General features: G+C 41.1%; 1 protein-coding gene across 22 annotated transcripts in view; it reads left to right on the top strand.

The window, feature by feature from the left end:
- The window catches only part of ANK2 (ankyrin 2), a 607,793-nt gene that overhangs the window by 8,016 nt on the left and 574,124 nt on the right, over nucleotides 1–25,653 (top strand). The window lies entirely within an intron of this gene.

Below are 25,653 nucleotides of genomic sequence, written 5' to 3'. Positions count from 1 at the left end.
AGAGGGGCTTTCTTGAGTTTCGGCATTGCCTTCTGAGAGGTGGGTGCAGTGGCTGTACAGGGTGTTATGTTCACAAAGGTGTCATCTACCAGGAGGCTAGAGCTCTATAGGTGGAAGCTTAGTGGTTAAAACTCCAAAGTATGATTTCTTTAACTTTTTTTATTTTTAAACTTTAAAAATTTTTATGGCCACACCTGTGGCATATGGATGTTTCTGGGCCAAAGGTTGAATCTGAGCTGCAGCAAAGGCAGATCCTTTAACCCACTGCACTGGGTCGGGTATTGAATCTGCACCTCTGCAGTGACCTGAGCTGTGGCAGTCAGGTTCTTAACCCACTGCACCACAGTGGAAACTCTGCTTCGACTTTTAAAGATAATACATTGTAGGAAAACAGAAAAAAATCTAAGTAACCCAAACTGAACTGCTTGTTCCTATTTTTTCTTTCCTTTTTTCTATTTTTTTTTTAGTGTCACACCTGTGGCATATGGCAGTTCCCAGGCTAGGGGGTTGAATCAGAGCTGCAGCTGCCGGCCTATGCCACAGCCACAGCAACGCAGAATATGAGCTGATTCTGTGACCTGTCATCACAGCTCATGGCAACACTAGATTCTTAACCCACTGAGTGGGGCCAGGGATCAAACCGGCATCCTTATGGATGCTAGTTGGGTTCTTAACCCACTGAGCTACAAGAGAAACTTTTTTTTTTTTGTGCCTGTGGCATACAGAAGTTCCTGGGTCAGAGACCAGATCTGCGGCCATGCTAGTGACATAAAAAACACTGAATTTTTAATTGCTAGGCCACCAGGGAATTCCTCATGCCTCGTTTTTTAACAAAGCAATTTGGCAAAGGCTAGCTGTTTAGAATATCTACCCATTGGTGCAGTGTTTGAGACACTTAAACGTATACCCTGAAAAATGCTATTAGAGGCTCATAAAAAATAGGCTCCAGAAAGTTTTACATGATTAGATCTTTTTTCATCTTGGTGTTGGAATATCAACTCTGTAATTCATAACTTTTCCTTGTAGCTCAATATTATTGGGTTATTATGAGGGAAACATTAAACTACCTGTAATGAAGAATGAAGCTGAGTTACAAAGTAGATTTTATATAATTTTACAGTCACATTTTTTTTTCCCAGAAAAGACTTATTTCTCCATGTTGTGTATTTGATGCTTAATAAAACTGTTGGTATCCATAAAAGCATGTTCTTAGTGGTAAAGTTACTTTTAGAATAATACTGCAGAATTTTAAATGCCTCATCCTGACGTTGTATGGGATTTAATATCAGAAAAAAACTAAATCTTATAAGAACATTTGGGAGTTCCCATCGTGGCTCAGTGGTTAACGAATCTGACTAGGAACCATGAGGTTGTGGGTTCCATCCCTGGCCTTGCTCAGTGGGTTAAGGATCCCGCGTTGCCATGAGCTGTGGTGTAGGTTGCAGATGCGGCTCGGATCCCACATTACTGTGGCTCTGGCGTAGGCCAGTGGCTACAGCTCCGACTGGACCCCTAGCCTGGCAACCTCCATATGCCACTGGTGCGGCCCTAGAAAAAAACACAAAAGGACAAAAAAAAAAAAAAGACAAAAAAGAACATTTGGGCCAAATGTTACCAAAAATAGTTGTTGCTCTAAAATTTCACACAGGGAATGACATTCCATGATTTTCTACTTGTTATGTACTCTGGCTTCATTTTCCATTTGGGACTGAAAAGAAGAAATTTAGAAAAGAATATTTGAAAAGGAGATGTTGGTGCTTTATAAGCTCCCAATATGCTGCCTCAGTTAGAGCCAAATTGCTGCTGTAAAGAGACAACTCTATGCTTATGTTTAGGCACTAATCTGTTTAAGGTATTCACAATTTAGTTTGGAAAAAGGCAAATCTCCCTAATGATAGCTAGCCAGATTGATGTTAGTTATGTAACACCCAGCTAGGTTGGAAGGACAGAAAATGATCTGTAACAACTGGACTGTAATACAGGTCTCCTTTGTGTGTGGGACCGTTTTGAAAGGTGGTCGTGCTTTTCAGCTTTAAACATGGAGAGGTTTTGCTGTACCAAGGAAAGGCTTGGAGCACAGAAAAAAAAGGTTTGAATCAGAATAAGCCAAACATAAGGCAGGAGGTGAAGGAGATGGTGGTAAGCTGAAGTGGCAATCTTTTATTTATTTATTTATTTTTGTCTTTTTTGTCTTTTCCAGGGCCTCACCCTTGGCATGTGGAGGTTCCCGGGCTAGGGAGCTGTAGCTGCCAGCCTACACCAGAGCCACAGCAGCACAGGATCCGAGCCGTGTCTGTAACCTACACCACAGCTCATGGCAACACTGGATCCTTAACCCACTGAGCCAGGCCAGGGATAGAACCGGCAACCTCATGGTTCCTAGTCAGATTTGTTAACCACTAAGCCAGGAAGGGAACTCCAGAAGTGGCAATTTTTTAGACCACAGTAGCTCTAAAACCCACAACACAATATTGGATTAGACAGCTGGAGATTTCTGATTTCAGATCTATCAGGGCAATTTTCCAATATAAATCTGGTAGGATACCTAAGTTAGATTATTTTAAGCTGTGACTGATAATCAAGTTAATGATGAGTTTTGATGATACATGATATACCCAGCTGTCTATACATTGTTTTTTTCTTTAAATTTATGAATGATTTATGTTCTTGAATTTATAATATACTATTCCTTTAAAACATAATAGTTGATTTACTATAATATACTATTCTAAATTCAAAACATACAGAAGGACAAACACATCTTTCTTCCCTGGTGCTCTAGTTCCCCTCCTCAGAGATAACAGCTGTTTTTAGTTCCATGTGCATTTTCCAGTTATATTTCATATACATATGTGTGTGTGTGTATCTTGTTAAACACAAATTGTAGCATAATAATACACAATTCTGTCTTTTTTCACTTAATATGTCTTGAGCATTGTTCCATTGCAGTACATATGAAGTTGCCTTATTCTTTCAGCAAAATTATGTTATGAAACATTCCAAACATACACAAAATTAGCATGTATAAAGGACCCCCGGGTATCTATTATCCAGCTTCAACATAACTTGTTAATATTTTGACAATCTTACTCTATGGTAGAAGATTAGGAGATTATCCTTAACTTTGTTCCATGTGATATTGGCCTACTCATTTTGTTAAGAAAAACTCACTGATTAGTGATGTTTAATGATATATTTATGAGTGAAATGATATGTTGTCTGATGTTTGAGATTTACTTCAAAATATACCAGAAGAAAAAAGTATGTGTGGGAGGAATAGCCTGAGTCAAGATTGGCAAAATGTTGAAGTTGGATGAATGTAGATCCAGTGTATTCATTCCCTGCTGTTGTGTATGTTGGATGATTTCCATAAGAATACCTTTGCTAAACTGGTTTCATCTATAGCTTCCCTTTTTTCTCTGGAGTATTCTAAAATAAATCCAAGATATCGTGTAATTTCACCCATAAATACTTTAGCATGTATTCCTAAGACATACTTAAAACCCACTATAATGCCATTGTCACATCTTAAAAAAATTAATATTTTTAACATAATTTAAAATCCACCCTATTTTTCAATTTTCCTGATTTTCTCAAAAATGCCTTTTTTAAAGTTGTTTTGGGAGCGCCCATTGTGACTCAGTGGGAATGAATCTGTATCCATGAGAACGTAGGTTTGATCCCTGGCCTGTCTCAGTGGGTTAATGATCCAGTGTTGCTGTGAGCTGTGGTGTAGTTCATAGACAGGGCTTGGATCGCACGTTGCTGTAGCTGTGGTGTAGGCTGGCAGCTGTGGCTCTGATTTGACCTCCAGCATGGGAACCTCCATATGCCACAGGTGCAGCCCTAAAAAAAAAAAAAAAAAAAAAAGAGAGAGAGAGAGAAAAGTTGTTTTGTTTGAATTAGGAGCCAAATTAAATCCACATATGGCATCCATTAAAACTCTTAAACTTTAAAAATTCTCTTTCTTACAAAAAAATGCCATTTATTCATTTAAGAAACTAAGTTATTTATACTGTAGAAGACTCTACCTTCTGGTTTTGACTGTTCCCTCCAGGTGTTGTACAGCTTGTTCCTCTATCCCTTGTATTGGAGGCATGATTGGATTCAGAATGAATATTTTTGGCAAGAATCCTTCCTAGGTGGTGCTTGCTGTGTTCTTGCTGCATCACCTTTAGAGGCTCATGTGTCTCACGTTTTATTTTGAGAGATTCTAAGATCGAGCAGAGGATTTGGGTGGGTGAACCTGCTCTGCCATTATAAAGTTTCCCGTGAACATTTTATCTGCAGTTTTTGGCATCCAGGGATTATTACTGCCTCAGTCCATTATTCCATTAAGGGTTGCAAAATGATTTTCCATTTCTTTTTTGCATTTATTGCCTGGGATTGTGTACAAAGAAGTTCCCCACATCAACTTTTTGATTAGTCTAAGTACATACAGTTGGTTTATTCTTTTAAAAGATCTCATAGCATTTTAGGAGTTCCTGTCGTGGCGCAGCGGAAATGAATCTGACTGGGAACCATGAGGTTGTGGTTCAATCCCTGGCCTCACTCAGTGGATTAAGGATCCAGCATTGCCGTGAGCTGTGGTGAAGGTCACAGACGTGGCTCAGATCTGGTGTTGCTGTGGCTCTGGCGTAGGCCGGCAGCTACAGCTCCGATTCAACCCCTAGCCTGGGAACCTCCATATGTTGCGGGTGCGGCCCTAAAAAGACAAAAAAAAAAAAAAAAAAAAAGATCTTATTGCATTTTAATGTAACATAATTTATCTAGTTCCCTATTTATGGATATTTAGAGTGTTTTCTTTTTCATTATAAATACATAAGTATAAGAGGAGGGAACTGAAGGGAGTTCCCATCGTGACGCAATGGTTAACGAATCCAACTAGGAACCATGAGATTGTGGGTTCGGTCCCTGCCCTTGCTCAGTGGGTTAAGGATCCGTGAGGTGTGGTGTAGGTTGCAGACGCGGCTCGGATCCCACGTTGCTGTTGCTCTGGCGTAGGCCGGAGGCTACAGCTCCGATCTGACCCCTAGCCTGGAAACCTCCATATGCCACGGGAGCGGCCCAAAGAAATAGCAAAAAGACAAAAAAAAAAAAAAAAAAAAAAAAGAAAAAGAAAAAGAGGAGGGAACTGAAATGTTAAGATATCTGTATCTGTTTATACATATATATATATATATATATATAAATTCCCCCCCCCACATCTGCAGCATGTGGAAGTTCCTGGGCTAGGGATCAAACCCACACTGCCGTTGTAGCCTGAGCCACAGCTGACAACATTGGATTCTTAACCCACTGTACCAAAAGGGAACTTCCAAGATTTATATTTTAATAGAAAATAATTATTGGATTTTTTTACTTTCTGCATATAGGTTTAGTATAAATATGAGAGTTGAAGTCACATAGACCTGTAGTTTATCCATGGATCTTTTATTAATCACATGACCTTGGGCAGGTTATTTGCCTTTATTCGGAGCCTCATTCTCTTCATTTGTATATCAGGAATAATAACAATATCTGATTCCTGATTGTTTAAAGATGAAATAAAATCAAAACACTTGGTACAGAGCTTACCACATAGTATATGCTCCGTATAGTGAACTTTGTTAATATTTGAGCATTAAATGAAATAGCACAAGCAAAGTCCATCAGATAAGCCCCTGGCAAATAGATGCTCAATAAAAAGTACTGCTTTTCTCCCCTTCACATCTGAGCAGTAATAATTACTTTTTTCCCAACTGAGAGGGGGCGTTATGTTATTCTGGTATTAGCTTTTATGGAGACCCACCTGGAATTTCTGGGGTCACAGCTTCCTGTCATGGTGGCCTGGCTATAATCCCAGAAATGCCTACTTTTCAGGTTGACTCAGTCCGAAAAAAGAATCAGTAGAGTGCAAGCAATCCTGCGTTTTCACCATGAGCTGTGTAACTAGCGTTCCTCTCCTCTGCCTTGCCCTCCCTGCCAAAATAGAATCATGACAAATTAACCTTCCCATCAAAGCTTACTTTAGAATACCTGGCGTTTGCCTGAAAGTTAATACACTAAATTGCTTTTGTTAGCAACTTGTGAGAATTACTTTTCCATTGGCGTGCTTTTCCCTATGAATGCTTCATCTTAGTGAGCCCTTCATCTTAGCTTTATTCCTTCAGTTTCCCCTATCCAGTCACGGCTCTTTCTTCTGTGGACTTAGACTTTGAGCATCTCTTCTCCTTGCTTTCTATGCTCATCTTTCAATTTTCAGAAGCCCCATCTGTCCAGCCAGTAAGGAGATGTTTTGCATAGCTCCTTTGTCCATGCGATTAGATAGAGCTGGACTTGCTTAGCATTACCTCATTTCTTTTTCCTGTGTCCCCACAAAAGAGCTGACAAGCATTGTTCATTCACTGGTCTCAGTTTTTTGGATATACAGAATGCAGAAAGGTTAAGTGATTCGAAATGATGTATTTGGCGATAATAATGGACCCTGGAGTCGGCACTGCTGACTGGAAAAGAACAGCTTTAGGATCAGGTTCTTTTCAATGAAATCTGCTGAGGGCGCGCACACACATGTAAGTAATAGCCTGGAAGACAAGAGGTACTTTTGGTCATTTTAGCGATGCTTCTTCTCCTTTGGCAGAAAGATACCATGAACGTGTGTTGAGTCCTTAAAGATCGGTGAGGATAACTATCTTGACGAATTTGAATGACTTTTAAACATCAAAGTGTGTTTTTGGTTAAGACGAATGCCATTTGGTATTTTAATTGAGATTCGGAGCATCACAAACTCTCGCAGAAGGGCCTTACTACTTAGAAAGTAAACTACAAAGCAGAGAAAAAAGATCAGGAACACAGAAGCTGCTTGTTTTTTTCAGTCACTTTGCAATTAATGCGTGACAAGTTAATTAGTTCAGATGTCAGTGACCAGCTTTAGGCAATAATGACCCATGGCTCCCTTCAGTCAAAAGAATCTCTCTATCTAGGATGAAGGATGATTTAAACAATTATATGTAGCAGTTGAAACTTTGTCTTGCACATTCTTTGTACCTGGGACTCCTTCAGAGGAAAACCTCTTAAAAATTTGGACTTGTGAGCTTTCTTTGCTGGTTTTGCACCTCTCTGGATGTTGGGCAAGAGATTGTTATTCTCACCCATGAAGGGCCGGTGTTATTCCTCCCACTCTCATTCATGTAATGATAATTTATTAAGCAGCTACCATGTGCAAGGTCTGGTTGTCATGTGCTGAAGGTACAAAGGTCCTGCTCTAATAGCTGTCACAAGGTGAGACATCTCTGCCTTGAATAGCAGGCTTCCCAGAGTGTGGTCTGTGGCCTCTCCTGGGGTCCTACCCCAGCTAGTGAGTCAGAATCTCAGGGTGGGTTTAGGACTCTGCATTCTCATCAGGTGATTCTCACGCACTGGTGCAGGTAGGGGTGAGGTGGTTAAGGGGGAGAGTAATAGCCAGCATGCAATGCAGTGCGTCCCTCGGAGAGAGCTTTCAATTTAGCGTTAATGTTTCTGGGAGGCTGCTCAGAAAGGGCTCACCTTGCCTGGCTTGAAGGAGCTTCCCCTGGAGGGGGCCGGCTGAGGGCTTCTATACAGGCTTCACGGAATGGTGTGAATTCTGTCCTCCACCATGTCTTAGTCCTGGACTGAGAGGCAGATCCTGGGTTAGGTCAGCGGGGTGGTGGGGAGAAGGGCCGAGGGCTTGTATCCCTAGAGTCTGTACTTTATTCCCTGGAGTGTTCAAGGGGAGAATATAGCTGACAGCTAATATATTGAGGATTCATTTAAGGAGAGAAAAAAAGTGCAGAGATAAAGCCATATGAGCTAGTACATACACAGAGTCTTGTTACACCTAGGTGCTTAGAGGCATTATATATATATTAATCCACTCATCCCAACAACCTTATGGGGTAACTTTGCACATAAAGAAACATCCTCCCTTTGCACATGAAGAAACAGAAGTAAAGCCCCAACTCACCCAGCAGAGCCAGGATTCCAACACAGATAAGTGTGGGGCGGAAGGTAAGCGTATCGGTACAGGAGTCAGCTGCCTCTTAGAAACATCATCATTTGAAGTGGTAAAGCAGGAGTTCAAATAAAAGGAAAAAAAATAATTTTTTTTTTCTTTCATTTGAAGTGGTAAAGTTGTAGCTCGGTGGTAACAAAGGAACCATGAGGATGCGGGTTCGATCCCTGGCCTCCTGCAGTGGGTTAAGAATGTGGCGTTGCCGTGAGCTATGGCGTAGGTTGCAGACATGGCTTGGATCCCGTGTGGCTGTGGCTGTGGTGTAGGCCGGCAGCTGTAGCTCTGATTCGACCTCTAGCCTGAGAACTTCCATATGCTGCGGGCGTGGCCCTAAATAGACAAAAAAAAAAAAAAATTGAAAAAATGGTAAAGCAGAATTACACACTTTCACACTGTTCTACTTGAGCATTGATTTCTCTCAGCGTTTCACCAGGTATCTTCTCTTCCCCCACTGGCCACACAAAGAACACTTCTGGAAGCCGTGACAGCTGCCCTCTTAAATGCCTTCAGGACTGGTTACTGCTGTTTTAGAGAAAAAATTACATGCTGCCTTTTGCTGTTACCTTACAGTCTAGCTGCACGTGAACATCCCTGTTACAAAAGATTTGGGCCTTCACTGCCTGAGTGGAGACTGGGTGCACTTTTTGAGAGATTAAAGCCCCAACATCTCATTCTTTAAGTAAGTGTATGACACTAAAAAACAACCCCAAAAAACCAACCAAGCAACACCACCCCCCACAAAACTCAAAACTCAAAGCTGAACAAACTTTCAGTTTCTTTTCTTAAAAATTTTTTCTTTTATTAAAAAATGTTTATAGTGTCTTTGATTTGAGTTTAATCTCAGATTGGTTCTCTGAAAGCTTTCATAGTGTGTGTTCATTGACATGGATGATTATTAGCAAGTTTAACAAGGAAAAAACTTTTGATCTCAGCTTCTGACACGAAGAGTTATTTGACTTGAGTTCTTTTTCAGGAGCTATTTAACATTTTTACATTTGTACCGGTTGACAGAGGCCTGGCTTATACACCGATCTGAAGTTGTCTTGATTCTGAAGGAAACTGGTGAATTGAGAACATTCTCTCTTTTTTTTTTTTTTTTTTTTTTTTTTTTTTTGTAGAATCAGGAGAAAGAGAGCTGCCATTTCTTGGAAATTTTGCCCAGTAGCCTAGCAACAAAGACATCTTCCTGGCCTTCTTTTTGGAAGAGTTACATCCACAAAACATTATCCCAAACTGAACAAATCATTGTTAGGTATAGGTTTGCTGCATAAACACTTTTTCTTGCACTCAGGAATACCCAGGCCTAAATGGGTCAGCTCTTACAGCTTTACTGAAGGGCATGGTTTTTGATGACTAGAAAAAGATGCATGCACTTCTGATAGACCCCACTGAATATCCAAACCCAAATTATTTTTATTAATTTCAACTATTTTCCATTAAAATAATATATGCTTCTTATACAAATTCAATAGAAGAAATGTTTGAGTTGTTCCCGTCGTGGCTCAGTAGAAACAAGTCTGACTAGTACCCAGGATGGTGCAGGTTGAATCCCTGGCCTCTGTCAGTGGGTTAGGTATCCGGCATTGCCATGAGCTGAGGTGTCGGTCACAGACTTGGCTCAGATCCTGCGTGGCTGTGACTGTGGCCAGTGACTACAGCTCTGATTCCATCCCTAGCCTGGGAGCCTCCATATGCTGTGGGTGGGGCCCTAAAAAAAGACCAGGAAAAAAAAATGTTAGAAATAAAAGGTTAGTGACCCTCACTCCCAAGTTATTTTTAATGTTCTGGGATGTTCTATTTCCCTTAAAATAGCATTTCCACTGAAGGAAATAATAGTTTAAACCTCTGAAAACTAGAGTTATGATTCATAGGAGTAATTTAAAAGTTTTTGGAGTTCCCATAGTGGTGCATTGGAAATGAATCCGACTAGGAACCATAAGGTTGCGGATTTGATCCATCCCTGGCCGTGCTCAGTGGGTTTAAGGATCTGGTGTTGCTCTGAGCTGTGGTGTAGGTCGAAGATGTGGCTCAGATCTGGCATTGCTGTGGCTGGGGGGTAGGCCGGTGGCTACGGCTCTGATTAGACCCCTAGCCTGGGAACCTCCATATGCTGCGAGTGCAGCCCTGAAAAGAAAAAAAAAGTTTTTGACTATCAAGAGATTATATTAGTTTCCTATTGCTGCTGTAATGAATTTCCAAAATGTAGTGGCTTAAAACAACACAAAATTTATGACTTTACAGTCTGGAGAGCTCAAGTCCCAAGTGGATTTCACCGGGTTGAAACCAAGGCGTTGGCGGGGCTGTGATCCCTCTGAAAGCTCTAGGGGAGAATTTGTTTCCTTGCCTTTTCCACATTCTGGAGGTTGCCTGCACGTCTTGGCTCCTGACCCCATCTCTCATATTAAAAGAACATTATTCCATCCCCTTGGTTCTGTCCTCATGTCACCTTCTCCCCTGTTGACCCTTTTGTCTCCCTCTCAGAAGGATGCTTGTGGTTACAATGGCCCACCAGGATAATCTCCCACCTTAGATTCATCAGCCTACAAAGTCCCTTTTGCCATCCTGGGTCACATTCACATGTTCCAGGGGTCAGGATGTGGGCATCTTTGGAGAGGGGCGTTACTTAGCTACCACAGAGATACATAACTGTGATTTGCTCAGGGATTTCGTGTGGGAGAGACTCCTATTAAATTAGCACCTCTTGGAGTTCCCGCCTTGGCTCAGCAGAAATGAAACAGACTAGTATCAGTGAGGATGCGGGTTCCATCCCTGGCCTTGCTCAGTGGGTTAATGATCCGGCGTTGCCATGAGCTGTGGTGTAGGTCGAAGACGCAGCTTGGATCCCGAGTTGCTGTGGCTCTGGCATAGGCCAGTGGCTACAGCTCCGATTGGACCCCTAGCCTGGGAACCTCCACATGCTGTGGGTGTGGCCCTAAAAGACAAAAACAAAAACAAAAATAAATTAGCACCCCTCTCTCAACTCTTATTTCTATTTTCATCCAAATATCAGTAGCTCTGGGGAGTTCCCGTGGAGGTACAGTGGGAACGCATCCGACTAGGAACCATGAGGTTTCAGGTTCGATCCCTGGCCTCGCTCAGTGGGTTAAGGATCTGGCGCTGCCGTGAGCTGTAGTGTAGGCCGCAGACACGGCTCGGATCCCACCTTGCTGTGGCCCTAAAAATAAATAAATAAATAAATAAATAAATAAATAAATAAATAAATAAAAAGACAAATATCAGAAGCTCCATTAAGGTCTCACATTTGGTTTATCTGAGAACACCTGACAGTGACAGGAAATGGGCCCCAGAACAACATTTACCAAACTGGAGCTCTAGTGGCCCACGAAATGTTAAAGATGTTTTGTGTTAAAAAGTGTTCCGAGTCAAATTCGATCCAAAGCCATTGCATGCTCCTTCCCGCCCACCTTCCTCTTTAATACACAGTAGCATATGGGAAAGGTACTGAGAATTCTTGCTATTTGTGATTCCAAGTATATTTTACAATGAAATCTTTTTTTTCCCTTTTTGTATTTTTTTTTTTTATAGTGGATGCTTAAGCTTATTAATGATCTCCTCAAGGATACCTATGTATGATGCTTGGGAAATGCCATCCCTAATGTGGTCTTTCATTCTAAAACTTAATTATATTGCCCTGGAAAAATAAAATAAAAAGGGTATGTTGGAGCTGACTCTAAATATCTTCTAAATAACATCTTTCCTATTTCATTCTCTCTCTACTACATATGAGGAACTTAGATTTTTAAGACTTTTTAAAACGTATAATGATTTTTATTTTTTTCATTATAGCTGGTTTACAGTGATCTGTCAATTTTTGACTGTACAGCATGGTGACCCAGTTACACATACATGTGAAAACTCTTTTTTCTCACATTATCATGCTCCATCCATAGTTCCCAGTGGATTTTTAAGACTTTAACCAACTCTCGTAATTTAACTTCAAAACCCGATGTGAAAAATAACTTATGTTTCCGATAACAAATATTTAGAATACTATTTCCGGCATACAAATGTTTTGTGACTCTGGCAACACAAAATTGTTTTGAGAAGTGAGATAATGTCTTGATGTTTTTTCAAGGTATGTAGAAAAATTTATTGTTGGTTGTATCTCTGAATCACCAGACTGGAATCCATTAATTTCTTTAAAAAATGTATTCATTTCCCCCCCTATTTTGCAAAGGTAACTCCTCTAAAGTGGTCCAGAATGGTACTTGATAACTTTTGTTGACTCACCTGAAAGCTCTCAATAGTGATGTGAAGAATGCTTTAGCCTCCTCTGCTGGGTTCATGGAAAGATGGCCCTTGGCATGGGTTGGCATTGCAGTCTTTGTTAGATAAGACTTTCTTTGTCCCTTTCTTGTAACACTGATCATTTAAAAAAAAAATTTTTTTTTTTTTTTTTTTTTTTTTTTTTGTAGGGCCGCATCCGAGGCACATGGAGGTTCCCAGGCTGGGGGTCCAACTGGAGCTGTAGCCTGCAGTCTCTGTGAGAGCCACAGCAATGCGGGATCTGAGCCACATTTTCGACCTACACCACAGCTCACGGCAATGCAGGATCCTTAACCAACTGAGCAAGGCCAGGGGTTGAACCCGTGTCCTTATGTGTACTAGTCTGGTTCGTTAACTCCTGAACCACGATGGGAACTACAAAAAAATATTTTTTTTAAAGTATAGTTGACTCACAATGTTGTGCTGATCACTTTTTATTATACATTATTTGTTGTCTATTATGAGTTATCTGCACAAGGTTCCTGAGGGTAGGAGCCATCCATATATCCCTTTTGTGCCTGTTTCAATGCTTTTCCCTTAGCAGGAACTGGACCAATGTTTGTCAAATGAATGAATGAATGTATTAACTTAGAATGAAAATCCTAGCAATATCAGATATGTTAATGATCCATCGGTTGATCCATCCATTTATATTTCATCCCTACTTAAAATCTGAGGAAACAGGGAGTTCCCATTGTGGCTCAGCAGGTTAAGAGCCTGACATAGTGTCCGTGAGGATGCAGGTTTGATCCCTGGCCTCGCTCAGTGGGTTAAGGATCCAGTGTTGCAGCAAGCTGTGGTGTAGATTGCAGATGAGCCTCAGGTCTGGTGTGGCTGTGGCTGTGGCTTAGGCTTGCAGCTGCAGCTCCAATTTAATCCCTGGCTGGGGGAACCTCCATATGCCACAGGTGTGGCCATTACATTTTTTTCTTTTCTTTTTTTTTTTTTAGAAAACTCTCTAATGTATATGTAGAGTAAGGGAAAGGCTAAATTAAAATTAGATAATTAAGGCAAAAGAAAGATAAGCATTAGAAAATAAAATGGATTTAGGACTGAGCCTAGTTCTGAAAAATCTGTACCATGACATCTTATGAATTTGCAAGGGGAGAACAGTGCTTCGGTTCTAGGCTTACTAGAAGCCTATGAAAGAAGCAGTTGGTTATTTGATTTTCAAGATCTATAAAATTATGATGTCGGTTGTTCTCATCAAACATAGGTATTTCTGGAACTAGAATCAGAGAGACATTCTTCTCATGGTATATCAGAAGGAGTTTACTGTGTAATATAAAAAAATAATGTATTCAGATTATCTTTACACTAAACATAGCAATGCGTTTCCATAAGAACTTTTTAATATTACTCTCTGTTTATACTGATAGCATCCCCACTATGACCTAAATAAAGACTACAGCTGTAGAGAGGGATAAGTAGTGGTTCATGAAATCCTATTATGGAAACAAAATTGCCAGACAGCTATCAAACATTTTTTCCAAATATGTTCTTAGCAATCAATGGGGATGTGAAATTTCACTAGCAGGTAAAAGAAAAGAATGTGGAACAATGCAAAATCTACTGCCTAATTATTAGGATAAATAAATTGTACTCAATAGAATCAATTTTCTGAAGATGGGGCTCAAATATTGATGAGCCTCATTTATTTTTATTTATTTTTATTTTTTTTTACTTTTCTCTCTCTCTACAATTACAGAATGCAGCAAATGGGACTAGTTTTTAAACATCAGGGAAAATTCAGTTAAACATAGAATATATTTTTACCTTAGGTTGCAATTTAAGTTCCTTTTCAATAGAATGAAATAGACTCTAGTGAGAATTCACAGATACCAATTATCCCAGAAAATGATGACTTAAAAAGAAGGTGAAAATAAAGACCAATTAAAGAAGGGCGTGCACCTGGAGCCCTCCCTTGGGGATGGGAAAGTTGGCTGGGGCTGTTTAACTGCAGGGATGTGATAGATGGAAAGAGCATGTCTTTGGGGAAATTAACCATCATTTGCTTCCTGTCTTATGCGCCTGTGCGGATTTTATGTTGCCGTCTTGTTAACAGTGGTACCACCAGTGTCAGTTTGGGAATATCTGTCAACCTGCAAACATTTACTGAAGAGTTTACAAAAATGTGAATTCTCAAAAGTTATTCTTGGATCTTAGGGATTTTCTTGGGATGTTGTCCTAATATTGGAAGTTCTTGTTACCAAGTCCAAACCTGGTCTGCTCACCACATGATGAATTGTTGGGGCAAGGAATGATAATGTCTTTATTTGAAAAGACAGCGGACTGAGAAGATGGTAGATTGATGTCCTAGAGAACCGTCTTACCTAAGTTAGAATTCAGGCTTCTTTTATACTAAAAGGGTAGGGATGTGGTTGTCTGTTGCAAACGCCTTGGTGTCAGAATCCTGCATCTGTCATGAATGGAATAGTGACCTTTAAAGGTCAGAGCCATGAGAATGGGGTTGGTCTCCTGTATATTTCAGGCTATCGGCAACATTCTTTTATAAAAGGTGCAGAGCCAGCACACTAAGCACAGACCACAGAGCATAAAGGTTAAAGTGAAAGAAACAGATCCAACATAGAGTTAGATTTGTTCTTCCCTATTGCAATCTGAGGTTGGGATAAAAACTGACCTTGACCTTGACCTCTTCTCTTACTTCTGACTTCTAGTATTGGTGCTGGCAAGGGTAACCAGTCAGATCTAGGATGGTAAATAAGCCATTTTATTTGGTCTCCAATTCCTTTGAGTCATAATACATTGAGGAGTTTTAAGGCTATGTAAGAAATTGTAATTCTGACCCTCAAAATGCTTTTTTTCTCCATCTCTTCACTTTTTTTTTCCCATACCCTGGGCATATGGAAGTTCCTGGGTGAGGGATTGAGACCACACTGGTCCTTAACCCACTGTGCCACAGTGGGAACTCTACTTCTTGAAACCGTAGTCTTCCCCAACTTTTTCTGCTTCCTTCCTCCCATTGACTTTTTTTTTTTTTTTTTTTTTTTTTTTTTAAGCCACCAAACTTGTGGTAATTTATTACAGCAGTGCTTTGGTCTGAATGTTTGTGTCTTATTTATTTGTTTATTTATCTGTTTAGGGCCACACCTGCAGCATATGGAGGGTCCAAGGCTAGGGGTAGAATCAGAGCTGTACTGCTGGCCTACACCACAGTTCACTGGCAACGCCATATCCTTAACTCACTGAGTGAGGCCAGGAATCGAACCTGCATCCTCATGGACACTAGTTGGGCTTGTTAACCGCTGAGCCACGATGGGAACTCCCTCCCTATTGAGTTTTATTAGGCCAGCCACCCTTTCTACTTCACTGACTCGTTTCTAGCAAAATCACCGAATCCACCAGCCTCTTCAATCTGCATCTTAATTTTCCTGTGCCCCATTTTTTATTTCTAAACCTGTCTTCTTTCTGTCTGAAGTCCTCTTCTCTCTCTTGATCTCCTCCCACCCCTATGGCTACTTCTTTCTGGTATTATAAAGGGGGCCTTTCTTGACTTTTTAGAGATTGGTGTTCATTTTTGCATTCCTCTGAGTTTTCTCTTTTTCTGGCAATCTCATTCATTCCGAGCTTTCAACTGTTTGCTTTAGTCAGAATGAGGCTAAGCTGCTGTAACAAAGAGGTAGGTAGGGTTTTTTTGGGGACACATCTATGGTATATAGAAGTTCCCTAGCTGGGCTTGAATTGGAGCCACAGCCAAGATAGATCCTTTAACCCACTGAGTGAGGCCAGGGATAGAACCTGCATCCTCACAGATACTAGTCTGGTTCTTAACCTGCTGAGCCAAGACGGGAACGCCCCAATAAAGATATTGCACAATCTGCAGTAGTGCAGTAGCACTGTCTCTGTGTTCCGATATCCAGGAGGTAAAGGTAAGAATTTCCTTCTAAGGAAGTCATAAAGAAGTTGTACTTGATGTTTCTGCTGAAATTGCATTCATGAGGATAGTCTTCTGACCACATGTAGCTTCCAGGAGCACTGGCAAGTGAGTGACCATGTACGCTGTGAAAACGATGAATTTATTAACTACAAGGAAGAAGGCACATTAGTGGTCCCTGCTAAATACTTTTGGCCCCACTATCTGATATGATAGATCCATCTACTTTGTGAGGTCTTCTTTTTTAATGGTTCATCATTTTTCTTTGCAGATTTCAGCTTCATTGAGGTATTGAGCATTGACATATACATTTTTATTTATGTATTTATTTATTCGCTTTTTAGGGCTGCACCCGTGGCTATGGAGGTTCCCAGCCTAGGGGTCTAATTGGAGCTGTAGCTGCTGGCCTATGCCACAGCCACAGCCACACTAGATCCAAGCTGCGTCTGTAACCTACACCATAGCTCACGGCAACGCCAGATCCTTAACCCACTGAGTGAGGCCAGGGATCGAACCCACAACCTCATGGTTCCTAGTCGGATTCGTTTCTGCTGCGCCGTGGCAGGAACTCCTGACATATAAATTTATAAGATATTTAAAGTGTACATTGTGGTGATTTTACGTATATAAAAGAATGAATTCTTCCATCTAATTAATTCACACCTGTGATGTTTTCTTCCGTGTGTCCTGCTGACACCTCAAACTCAAATATGTCAAAACAAACAAAGCTGAACTAATTGTATTTTCCAAGTCTACTCTTCCTACCCAACTTTATCAGTCTTAGTTAGTGGTCATCACTCTGCTGTTTCAAGTAGAAATCTGTCTTTTTTTTTTTTTTTTTTGTCTTTTTAGGGCTGCATCCATGGCATATGGAGGTTCCCAGACTAGGGGTCCATTTGGAGCTCAGCTGCCGGCCACAGCCACAGCCACAGCCACACCAGATCCAAGCCATGTCTGTGACCTACACCACAGCTCATGGCAATGCCAAATCCTTAACCCACTGACCGAGGCCAAGGATCGAATCTGCATCCTCATGGATTCTAGTTGGGTTCATTAACCACTGAGCCATGAAAGGAACTCCAAAATTTGTCATTCTTGATTTTTTAAAAATATTTGATTCCCAAGGAGATCCTGCTGAATAGCATTGAGAACTATGTCTAGATACTCATGTTGCAACAGAACAAAGGGTGGGGGAAAAATGTAATTGTAATGTATACATGTAAGGATAACCTGACCCCCTTGCTGTACAGTGGGGAAAAAAAAAAAATTGATTCCCCATAGCAAATTTGTCACTGAGTCCTGTATATTTTAATTATTGAGTCCATCCTTGTACCACTGTCTCTGTCTATTCAGAGCCTAATTTTTTTTTTTTTTTAATTTAATCTTATACTGTTTCTGAACCTCCTGTCTGGTCTCCAGCCTGAAGTTGCTTCCTTAGATGACTCTTCCCCACACAGCCACTGTGTGGAGTTTTCTAAAGCACATAAGGATGATCTCCTCATTTTAAAAGTCTGTAATGACTCTCTGTTTGCTCCTGCGGGTCTTCTTTAAAAGTCACTTTTAGGGAGAGAACGCCCCCTCCCCCTTAAAAAAAAATAAATCCTACACAAAATATCCCGTATAAAAAATATGCAGAACTTCTCACTTGGGCATTGTCCTTAGAGTGTCATGTGAAAATTTCTGGCCTCAGGATTTTAAGTCTAGTTACTTGCTGGTAATTAGAAGACCCTCTAACCCTTCCCCAAACTTAGCTTAGCCCACGTTTCTATCATCTTCTCTGCACCAGTTATGTGGCATTAATCATTCCTCTCACGAGTCAGGCACTCGTGGGTCTGTGCTGGCTCCTGTTCCTTCAGGCTGAGTGGTGCCTGCCTGCTGTTCACTGGCTATGCCGTGGCTCACCTGAAAGAGCACGAGCTTTGGAGCCAGGCAGACTTGGATTCAGAGCTCAAGTGTGCCTTGGTTTCCTCACTGGAACAATGGATTTAGAGATTCTACATGAAGTTCTCAGGCCATAGGAGAGCTTCAAAATAACAGTTCCTTCCCTCTCCTTCTCAGATGTCACTTCTGTATTGTTTTAATGTGTGTGTGACTACTGCAGGGAGAAGGCGGTTTCCCCAATCTGATATTTTTTTTTTTTTTGGGCCACACCTACAGCATGCAGAATTTCCTGGGTCAGGGATCAAACTCACCCACAGCAGGGACCTGAGCCATAGCAGTGACACGGCCAGATCCTTAAGTACTAGGCCCCCAGGGAACTCTTCCCCAACCTGTTTTTATAGCATTTGGTAATGCTTCTATAAGAGAACTTTTATTATTAAATTTATTTATACATGCGGTTGTCTCATCTCTTGGACTTTGAGCTCTTTGAAGGTAGGGGGTCTTTACTTACTCACCTTTGATCCTTGGTGCCAGGCAAAAAATAGACATCAAATAAAAGTCTTTTAAACTTAGTTGCATTGAGTTGAATTAAAATGGATTTGTAGTAGAAAAATAAAGGTCAACCAGTTTCCTTGGCACTGACTTCCCTCTCCATAAGGAGTGGAATAAGACTTTGATGGATGTGCATATGCTGTTTTGTAATAAAAAGGAGCAGTCTTCTGATTCTGAACATGAAATAGCAACTGCTGGACTGTGAAACAATCTGCAAAACTGCATTTATCCTGGAGTGTTTTGTTTTGGCATCAGCAGGGGAGAATGTTGCTCCATAGTCCATGCTTATTGAGCCATGCAAGGGATTTACAGGAGCATCTGTATGGAGGCCAAAGTTAAAGTGGGGCACAGTCCCAAAGAAGTGACATGTGAGACAAATTGATGTGCTCAAGCATTCAGATTTGACAACATAATCTGCTATTTTTATAGAGGACATTTTGGTACTGGGTACAGGGTGTGTGTATATGTGACAAAATCAGGCTCAGCATCCACTACCCCCATTAAAAACAAACAAATTCCTCTTCTTTACTTCTCTAATTCTTTTTGTTAATGTGATAAAAAATAAAACAAAATTTACCACCATAACTATTCTTAGGTGTATAATTTAGTAATGTATATTCACATTATTGTGTAACAGATCTCTAGAATTTTTTCATTTTGTGACAGTGAAATTCTATACCCACTCAACACCAATTCCTCCTTCTGCCTTCCCCCTGCCCTTGGCAACCAGCCTTTTGCTTTCTATTTCTGATTCTGACTCGATACTTCACATGAGTGGAATCATACAGCATCTGTCCTTTCGTGCCTGGCTTATTTCACTTATAATGTTCCTGAGGCTCATCTATGTGGGAGATTGACTTCCTTTTTTAAGGCTGCATACTATTCTGTTTTAAGTATATACTACATTTTCTTTATCCATTCATCTGTCCATGGACATTGGATTATTTGGATCATTTCCATTGTGTTAATGCTGTCATGAACATGGGTGTGCACATATCTTTGAGGTCCTACTTTGAATTCTTTTTGATAAAAACCCAGACACAAGACAGATGGATCATATGGCAGTACTATTTTTCATTTTTTAGGGAAACTTCATGCTCTTTTCAGTAATGGCTGTACCATTTTATACTCCCACCAACTGTGCACAAGAGTTCTACTTTCTTGTCATTGTTTCCAACCCTGTTATTTTCCATTGTTTAGAGAGTGTCCATCCTGATGGGTGTGAGCTGATGTCTCATGTGGTTTTGATTTGTGTTTCTCTAATGATAAATGATGTTGTGTATTTTCGGAGAAATGTCTATTCAAGTCCTATGTCCATCTTTTTTTTTTTTTTTTCTTTTCATGGCCACACCCACAGCCTATGTAAGTTCCTGGGCCAGGGACTGAATCTGTGCCGTGGTTGTGGTAATGCCAGAGCCTTTAACACACTGATGGGCCAGGGGTTGACCCTGCACCTCTGTAGTGACCCGAGCTGCTGCAGTCAGGTGCTTAACCCACTGTGCCACGGCAGCAACCCCCCAACTTAATTTCTTTTAATGACGTTACCAATCTTTGTATTATACAAGTCTAAAGTCCTAAATTGATTTCTCTCTTCCCTTGTCCCCTATAATTAATAGGTGCCTAAGACCACTCAATTCTTTGGTAGTTCTTATGGTCACTAGCCTTCCCCTCCATTCTGCTGCACACCTGGTTTATCACTCCTCTCTGAATTTCTCTTTCCTCTTTATTTTTTTTTTGTCTTTTTGTGGTTGTTGTTGTTGTTGCTATTTCTTGGGCCGCTCCTGCGGCATATGGAGATTCCCAGGCTAGGGGTTGAATCGGAGCTGTAGCCACCGGCCTACGCCAGAGCCACAGCAACGCGGGATCCGAGCCGCGTCTGCAACCTACACCACAGCTCACGGCAACGCCGGATCGTTAACCCACTGAGTGAGGCCAGGGATCGAACCCGCAACCTCATGGTTCCTAGTCAGATTCGTTAACCACTGCGCCACGACGGGAACTCCTCTTTCCTCTTTATTTGATATCTCCCACAATTCCAGGCAAGTTGATATACTGCCTCTAGTTTATGCTTCTCAAAGAAGCACATGTCTAATCATGGATCTGTTCAGAATACTTAAGGTTTCCCCATTGTTGTCCCCAAATGTCTAAATTTTTCTAAAATCTGGCTCTGCCTTACATTTCCAGCCTATCCTCTCTTCCATTCCCTACACGGACTTCATAGTTTCATCAAATTGGGTTAATTGCTTTTTTTCTTTATTGCTGCATAGTTTCCTGACTTTGTGTTGGTCTTTTTGCTTGGAATGCATTAGAATGGGTTAGAGACCTTGTTTGATATTTCACCTCCCTGTATGCCATCTTCTGCTCTTATTTCTCTATACTCACTCATAGGGAATTCAGCTTTTTTTTTTTTTTTTTTTTGTCTTTTTGCCTTTTCTAGGACCGCTTCCGCGGCATCTGGAGGTTCCCAGGCTAGGAGTTGAATCAGAGCTGTAGCTGCTGGCCTACGCCAGAGCCGCAGCAACACGGGATCCGAGCCACATCTGCAACCTACACCACAGCTCAAGGCAACGCCGGATCCTTAACCCACTGAGCAAGGCCAGGGATCGAACCCGCAACCTCATGGTTCCTAGTCGGGTTCGTTAACCACTGCGCCACGACAGGAACTCCATGCAGCTGCTCTTGTTACACTTGACCTTTACATCACCTTTGACTTGACTTTCCTTATATGCCACAAAGCTGAGTATTATAATATCATTTCTTTTCTTTAAAATGTTTCTCCTATTTATTCATTCTCCAATATTGCCATCATAAACTTATGAGGGACACTCCACACCTTTGAATGGATTTGTCCAATCTGTAACATTCTCCTTTGGTTCTGGTTTGCTTCCTAAAGAAGGTTGTTCATAAATGTGAGGTATTTAGGATTAGATGCACACTGGTATTTAAATGTCTCTTCATTGCCCTAATATGGGACATTCTTTTAACGTCATACTCCAAATTACAAAGAGCACTTTAGAAAGACAATGTTTTTGGAATATTTCATGCTCATTCCTATTGCATCTTTGCCCAAGTGAACATTTATACTTGAAGAGCAGTCCCTTGACTCTTTATATTCTTCAATTTCCAATTCAACTTCCCTCTCTCCTAGATGGATCTCTGTGTTGGCATCTTTTCTATTGTATTATACTTATAAAATTAGTATTTTATAATTCTCAGATTATTTATTTTTTGGTTTTATTTTTTCAACCTATTTTATTTTTTTGTGGCTGCACCTGTGGCAAATGGAAATTCCCAGGCCAGGGATTGAATCTGAGCTGCAACTGCAACCTACACCACAGCTGTGGCAATGCTGGATCCTGTAACCTACTGTGCCAGGCTGGGGATCGAACCTATGACTCCGCAGTGACCTGAGCCCTTTCTGGGGTGCTGGGAAAACTGGACAGCTACATGTAATTCAGTCAGATTTTTAACCCACTGAGCCATCGTGGGAACTCCTCAACTAATTTTCTTGAGTCAGGAGGATTTCCTTTACTTCTTATGTCCACCTACCATTCCCCTACATCTGCCCTACATTAGCCTACTATGGGCTAAGCATGACAACAACAGCAACAAAAATCAGTGAAACAGATTTGTAGAGAAAGTTAGAATAGTATAAGTTATTTAATATGTTTGAGGTTAAATTTCCAGGCTAAGACGTGTCTTCTACATTTTCTTTTTTTTTTTTCCCTTTTCCTTTTTTTTTCTTTTTTAGGGCCGCACCCAGGCGAGGGGTCGAATTGGAGCTACAGCTGTCGGCCTACACCACAGCCACAGCAATGCCAGCTCTTTAACCCACTGAGCAAGGCCAGGGCTAGAACTCACAACCTCATGGTTCCTAGTTGGATTTGTTTCCACTGTACCACAAGGGGAACTCCATTTTACATTTTAAATAACAAAAAAATTCTCCTTCCCCTACTTAGGAATTTCTGTAAATGAATTGGCGTTTACATGTATTCTCTTTAGAGTTCTTCTGATGCATTCCTTGTTAGATTATAAGACCTTTTTCTCTGGTAAATCCTAAGTGAGAGTATTGGAATGGAATCCCGACAGGAAGAAAAACACATGGTCTCAATCAAGAAAGCATCAGAGAGAATTAAGCAGGAATTTGAAGAAAAGACATATTGTCATCTGGGCTCATTGATTTTAAAAGAAAACATTTGGGTGCATGTAATACTTAAAGCCACTTTCTGGACCCTTCATCCTGGAAATTAAAATAAGTTATTTATTTATACCGACTCCAGTTTTTCTCTGATTGTACATAGTGGTAAATTTGAATTGACTTGGCACAATAGCATGAGATATCTAATAGAAAGGCCAACAGGTACTCTAGAAATATCTACTAGAATTTAGTTTACCAAAGGAAAATCTTGAGAAGCTTTTGTCTTACTTTGGTCTTACTACACAATTGTTTTTTCTAATAAATATAGAACTTGAGAGATTGATTCCCTAAGCTTTTATTGTTCTTGACGTTCTTTTTTCTTTCCTTTTTTTTTTTTTTTTTTTTTTTTTTTTTGCCATTTCTTGGGCCACTCCCACGGCATCTGGAGGTTCCCAGGCTAGGGGTCTAACTGGAGCTGTAGTCGCCAGCCTACGCCAGAGCCACAGCCACGTGGGATCCGAGCCTCGTCTGTGACCTACACCACAGCTCACGGCAATGCCGGATCCTTAACCCATTGAGCAAGGGCAGGGATCGAACCCGCAACCTCATGGTTCCTAGTCGGATTCATTAGCCACTGAGCCACAACGGGAACTCCAGTTCTTGACTTTCAGTTATTAAATAGTCTTCCTTTTAATAGGAGAAGAACAATGATTACAAGTTAGGTAATCAGTTGAGTCTTCCATCTTTATATTGGACAGCTAAGCATAGGAGGAAATGTTGGAGAAACTGGGAATATTTCTTCACAGGATTTCAGGATCCTGGAGAAGGTGCCATTTCTAGGAATGACCACAAGATGGTGTAGAGATAAATACCCTAAACATACCTAAATGTCATTCATTCATTCATTCACTCAGTAAACAAGCATTTAATAATCCCCAGCTGCATGCCAGGAATAATGCCAGGCACCAGAGCTACTGAAGTGGTTTAGATACAGTTCCTGTCCTCAAGAAACCTAGAGTGTAGTAGAGAGAGAGAGATGTATCTGTAAGGAAATGTGGGCAATAGAGTGTTATAGGGGCTATGCTAGAACTTTATATGACAAAGAATGGGGACCCAAAGAAGGAATGGGCACCACTTCTTTTTTTTTTTTTTTCCTCTGTCTTTTTAGGGCCGCACCCACGGCATATGGAGGTTCCCAGGCTAGGGGTCGAATCGGAGCTACAGCACAGCCTACACCACAGCCACAGCTACGCCAGATCCAAGCCTTGTTTGTAACCTCTACCACAGCTCATAGAAATGCCAGATCCTTAACTCACTGAGTGAGGCCAGGAATCAAACCTGCGTCTTCATGGATACTGGTCAGATTCATTTCCTCTGAGCCACAACAGGAACTCCGGAATGGGCACTCCTGCACAAGTTAGGGGGTGTGGGTTTGTAAAGGAACAATAATGAAAATGATTCTTAAACAGAATCTTATAAACTAGGAAGTAGACTACATAGATTGTAGAACTGGAGGAGGTGGGGCCTGGGAGTAGCAGTGGGGTCTTTCAGGCAGAAAGCGATGCATGAATGAAGGACCAAAAATTGAAGAACCAATATGACCTGTTTAAGAAACTTTAAGCAGTGTAGTGTGATGAAGGCACACAGGACAGGAGATCATGGACAATGCAGATCAGATACGGGATGGCCTTCCGTGCCGTGGTGACGTGATAGCTAGGTCACTCTGGTAGAGGATGCATTGGTGGTGGCAGGGAGGCAGGAGATAAATAGGGAGAGGGTTGGAGACTCCAGAGGAGAGACGATAAGGGCTGATACTGGAGGAATGAGAGGTTAAACCCATGTGATTCAGGACTTCAACTCTCTGGAAGAGGTAGTATTTTAGGAAGGCATCCAAGCGTTCTAGCAAAAATAATAAATGATTGACCCAGATTGGAGTTACAAGAGGAAGAGTGATTTTAGGAGTGAAACATAATAAACTTGTGTCTGAAGGGTTCAGTTTAGGACTATGAGTTCAGGGGTGGGGACTGGGTGGGGAAAAAGAATGGGAAAAAGAATGAGAGTGCCGAGAAGAGGCTCCACGTGGGAGGGGTGGGGTAGCACCGGGGCGAGGTCTGCTGACTTGATTTGGATTATGTTTTTGTATTACTTGTGTTCCTGATGGGGTGTCAGAGAGTTAGATTGAAGGCATATAGCTGAGCCTCAAAAATTTTTTTTAGTTTGTTTCTAAACATTAATGACACAAATGTTGACTTTGCAGCTTAGTTTTTTATTCCTACAAATACATTGACTACGACTGCCCGTCCACTCTCTGGGCACAGACCATGAACTTGGGCTCTGCATGGCTGTCTGACACTGGGCAAGTGAATGATTCTTTCCTCAGTTTCCTCATCTTAAATGGAAAATGTATTAAGCAGGGAGCTAATATATAATATTCCTTTTCTTCCCCATGAGTTATGCATTAACTGAGAATGACAAAGGATTCAGGGAAATGGACAGCAAAATACTAACTTTAACACTGAAAAATCTGGATGAAAGGATGTGGCTTAAATGTGTGGAAACAATGTTGCTTCCGGAGTCCCTTTTGTGGCTCAGCAGTAACAAACCTGACTAGTATCCATGAGGATTTGGGTTCAATCCCTGGCCCTGCTCAGTGGGTTAAGGATCCAGCATTGCCGTGAGATGTGGTGTGGGTCACAGACGTGGCCTGCATCTGGTATTGCTCTGGCTGTGGTGTAGGCCTGCAGCTGCAGCTCCAATTACACCCCTAGCCTGGGAACTTCCATGTACCGCCAGTGTGGCCTAAAAAGACAAAACAAAACCAAAAAGCAATAAAACAAATAAGCAAACAAACAAAAACAGTGTGCTTCCTAATATTCTCTTTCTCTCAAT

Source organism: Sus scrofa, chromosome 8, assembly GCF_054392235.1.
Source record: "Sus scrofa isolate SSC_HxYL_T2T_F1_AM1 chromosome 8, Sscrofa_HxYL_maternal_Yorkshire_Landrace_v2.0, whole genome shotgun sequence".
Lineage (NCBI taxonomy): Eukaryota > Metazoa > Chordata > Mammalia > Artiodactyla > Suidae > Sus > Sus scrofa.
Note: the sequence above shows the minus strand (reverse complement) of the source record. Positions and strands in the feature narration are given on the sequence as shown.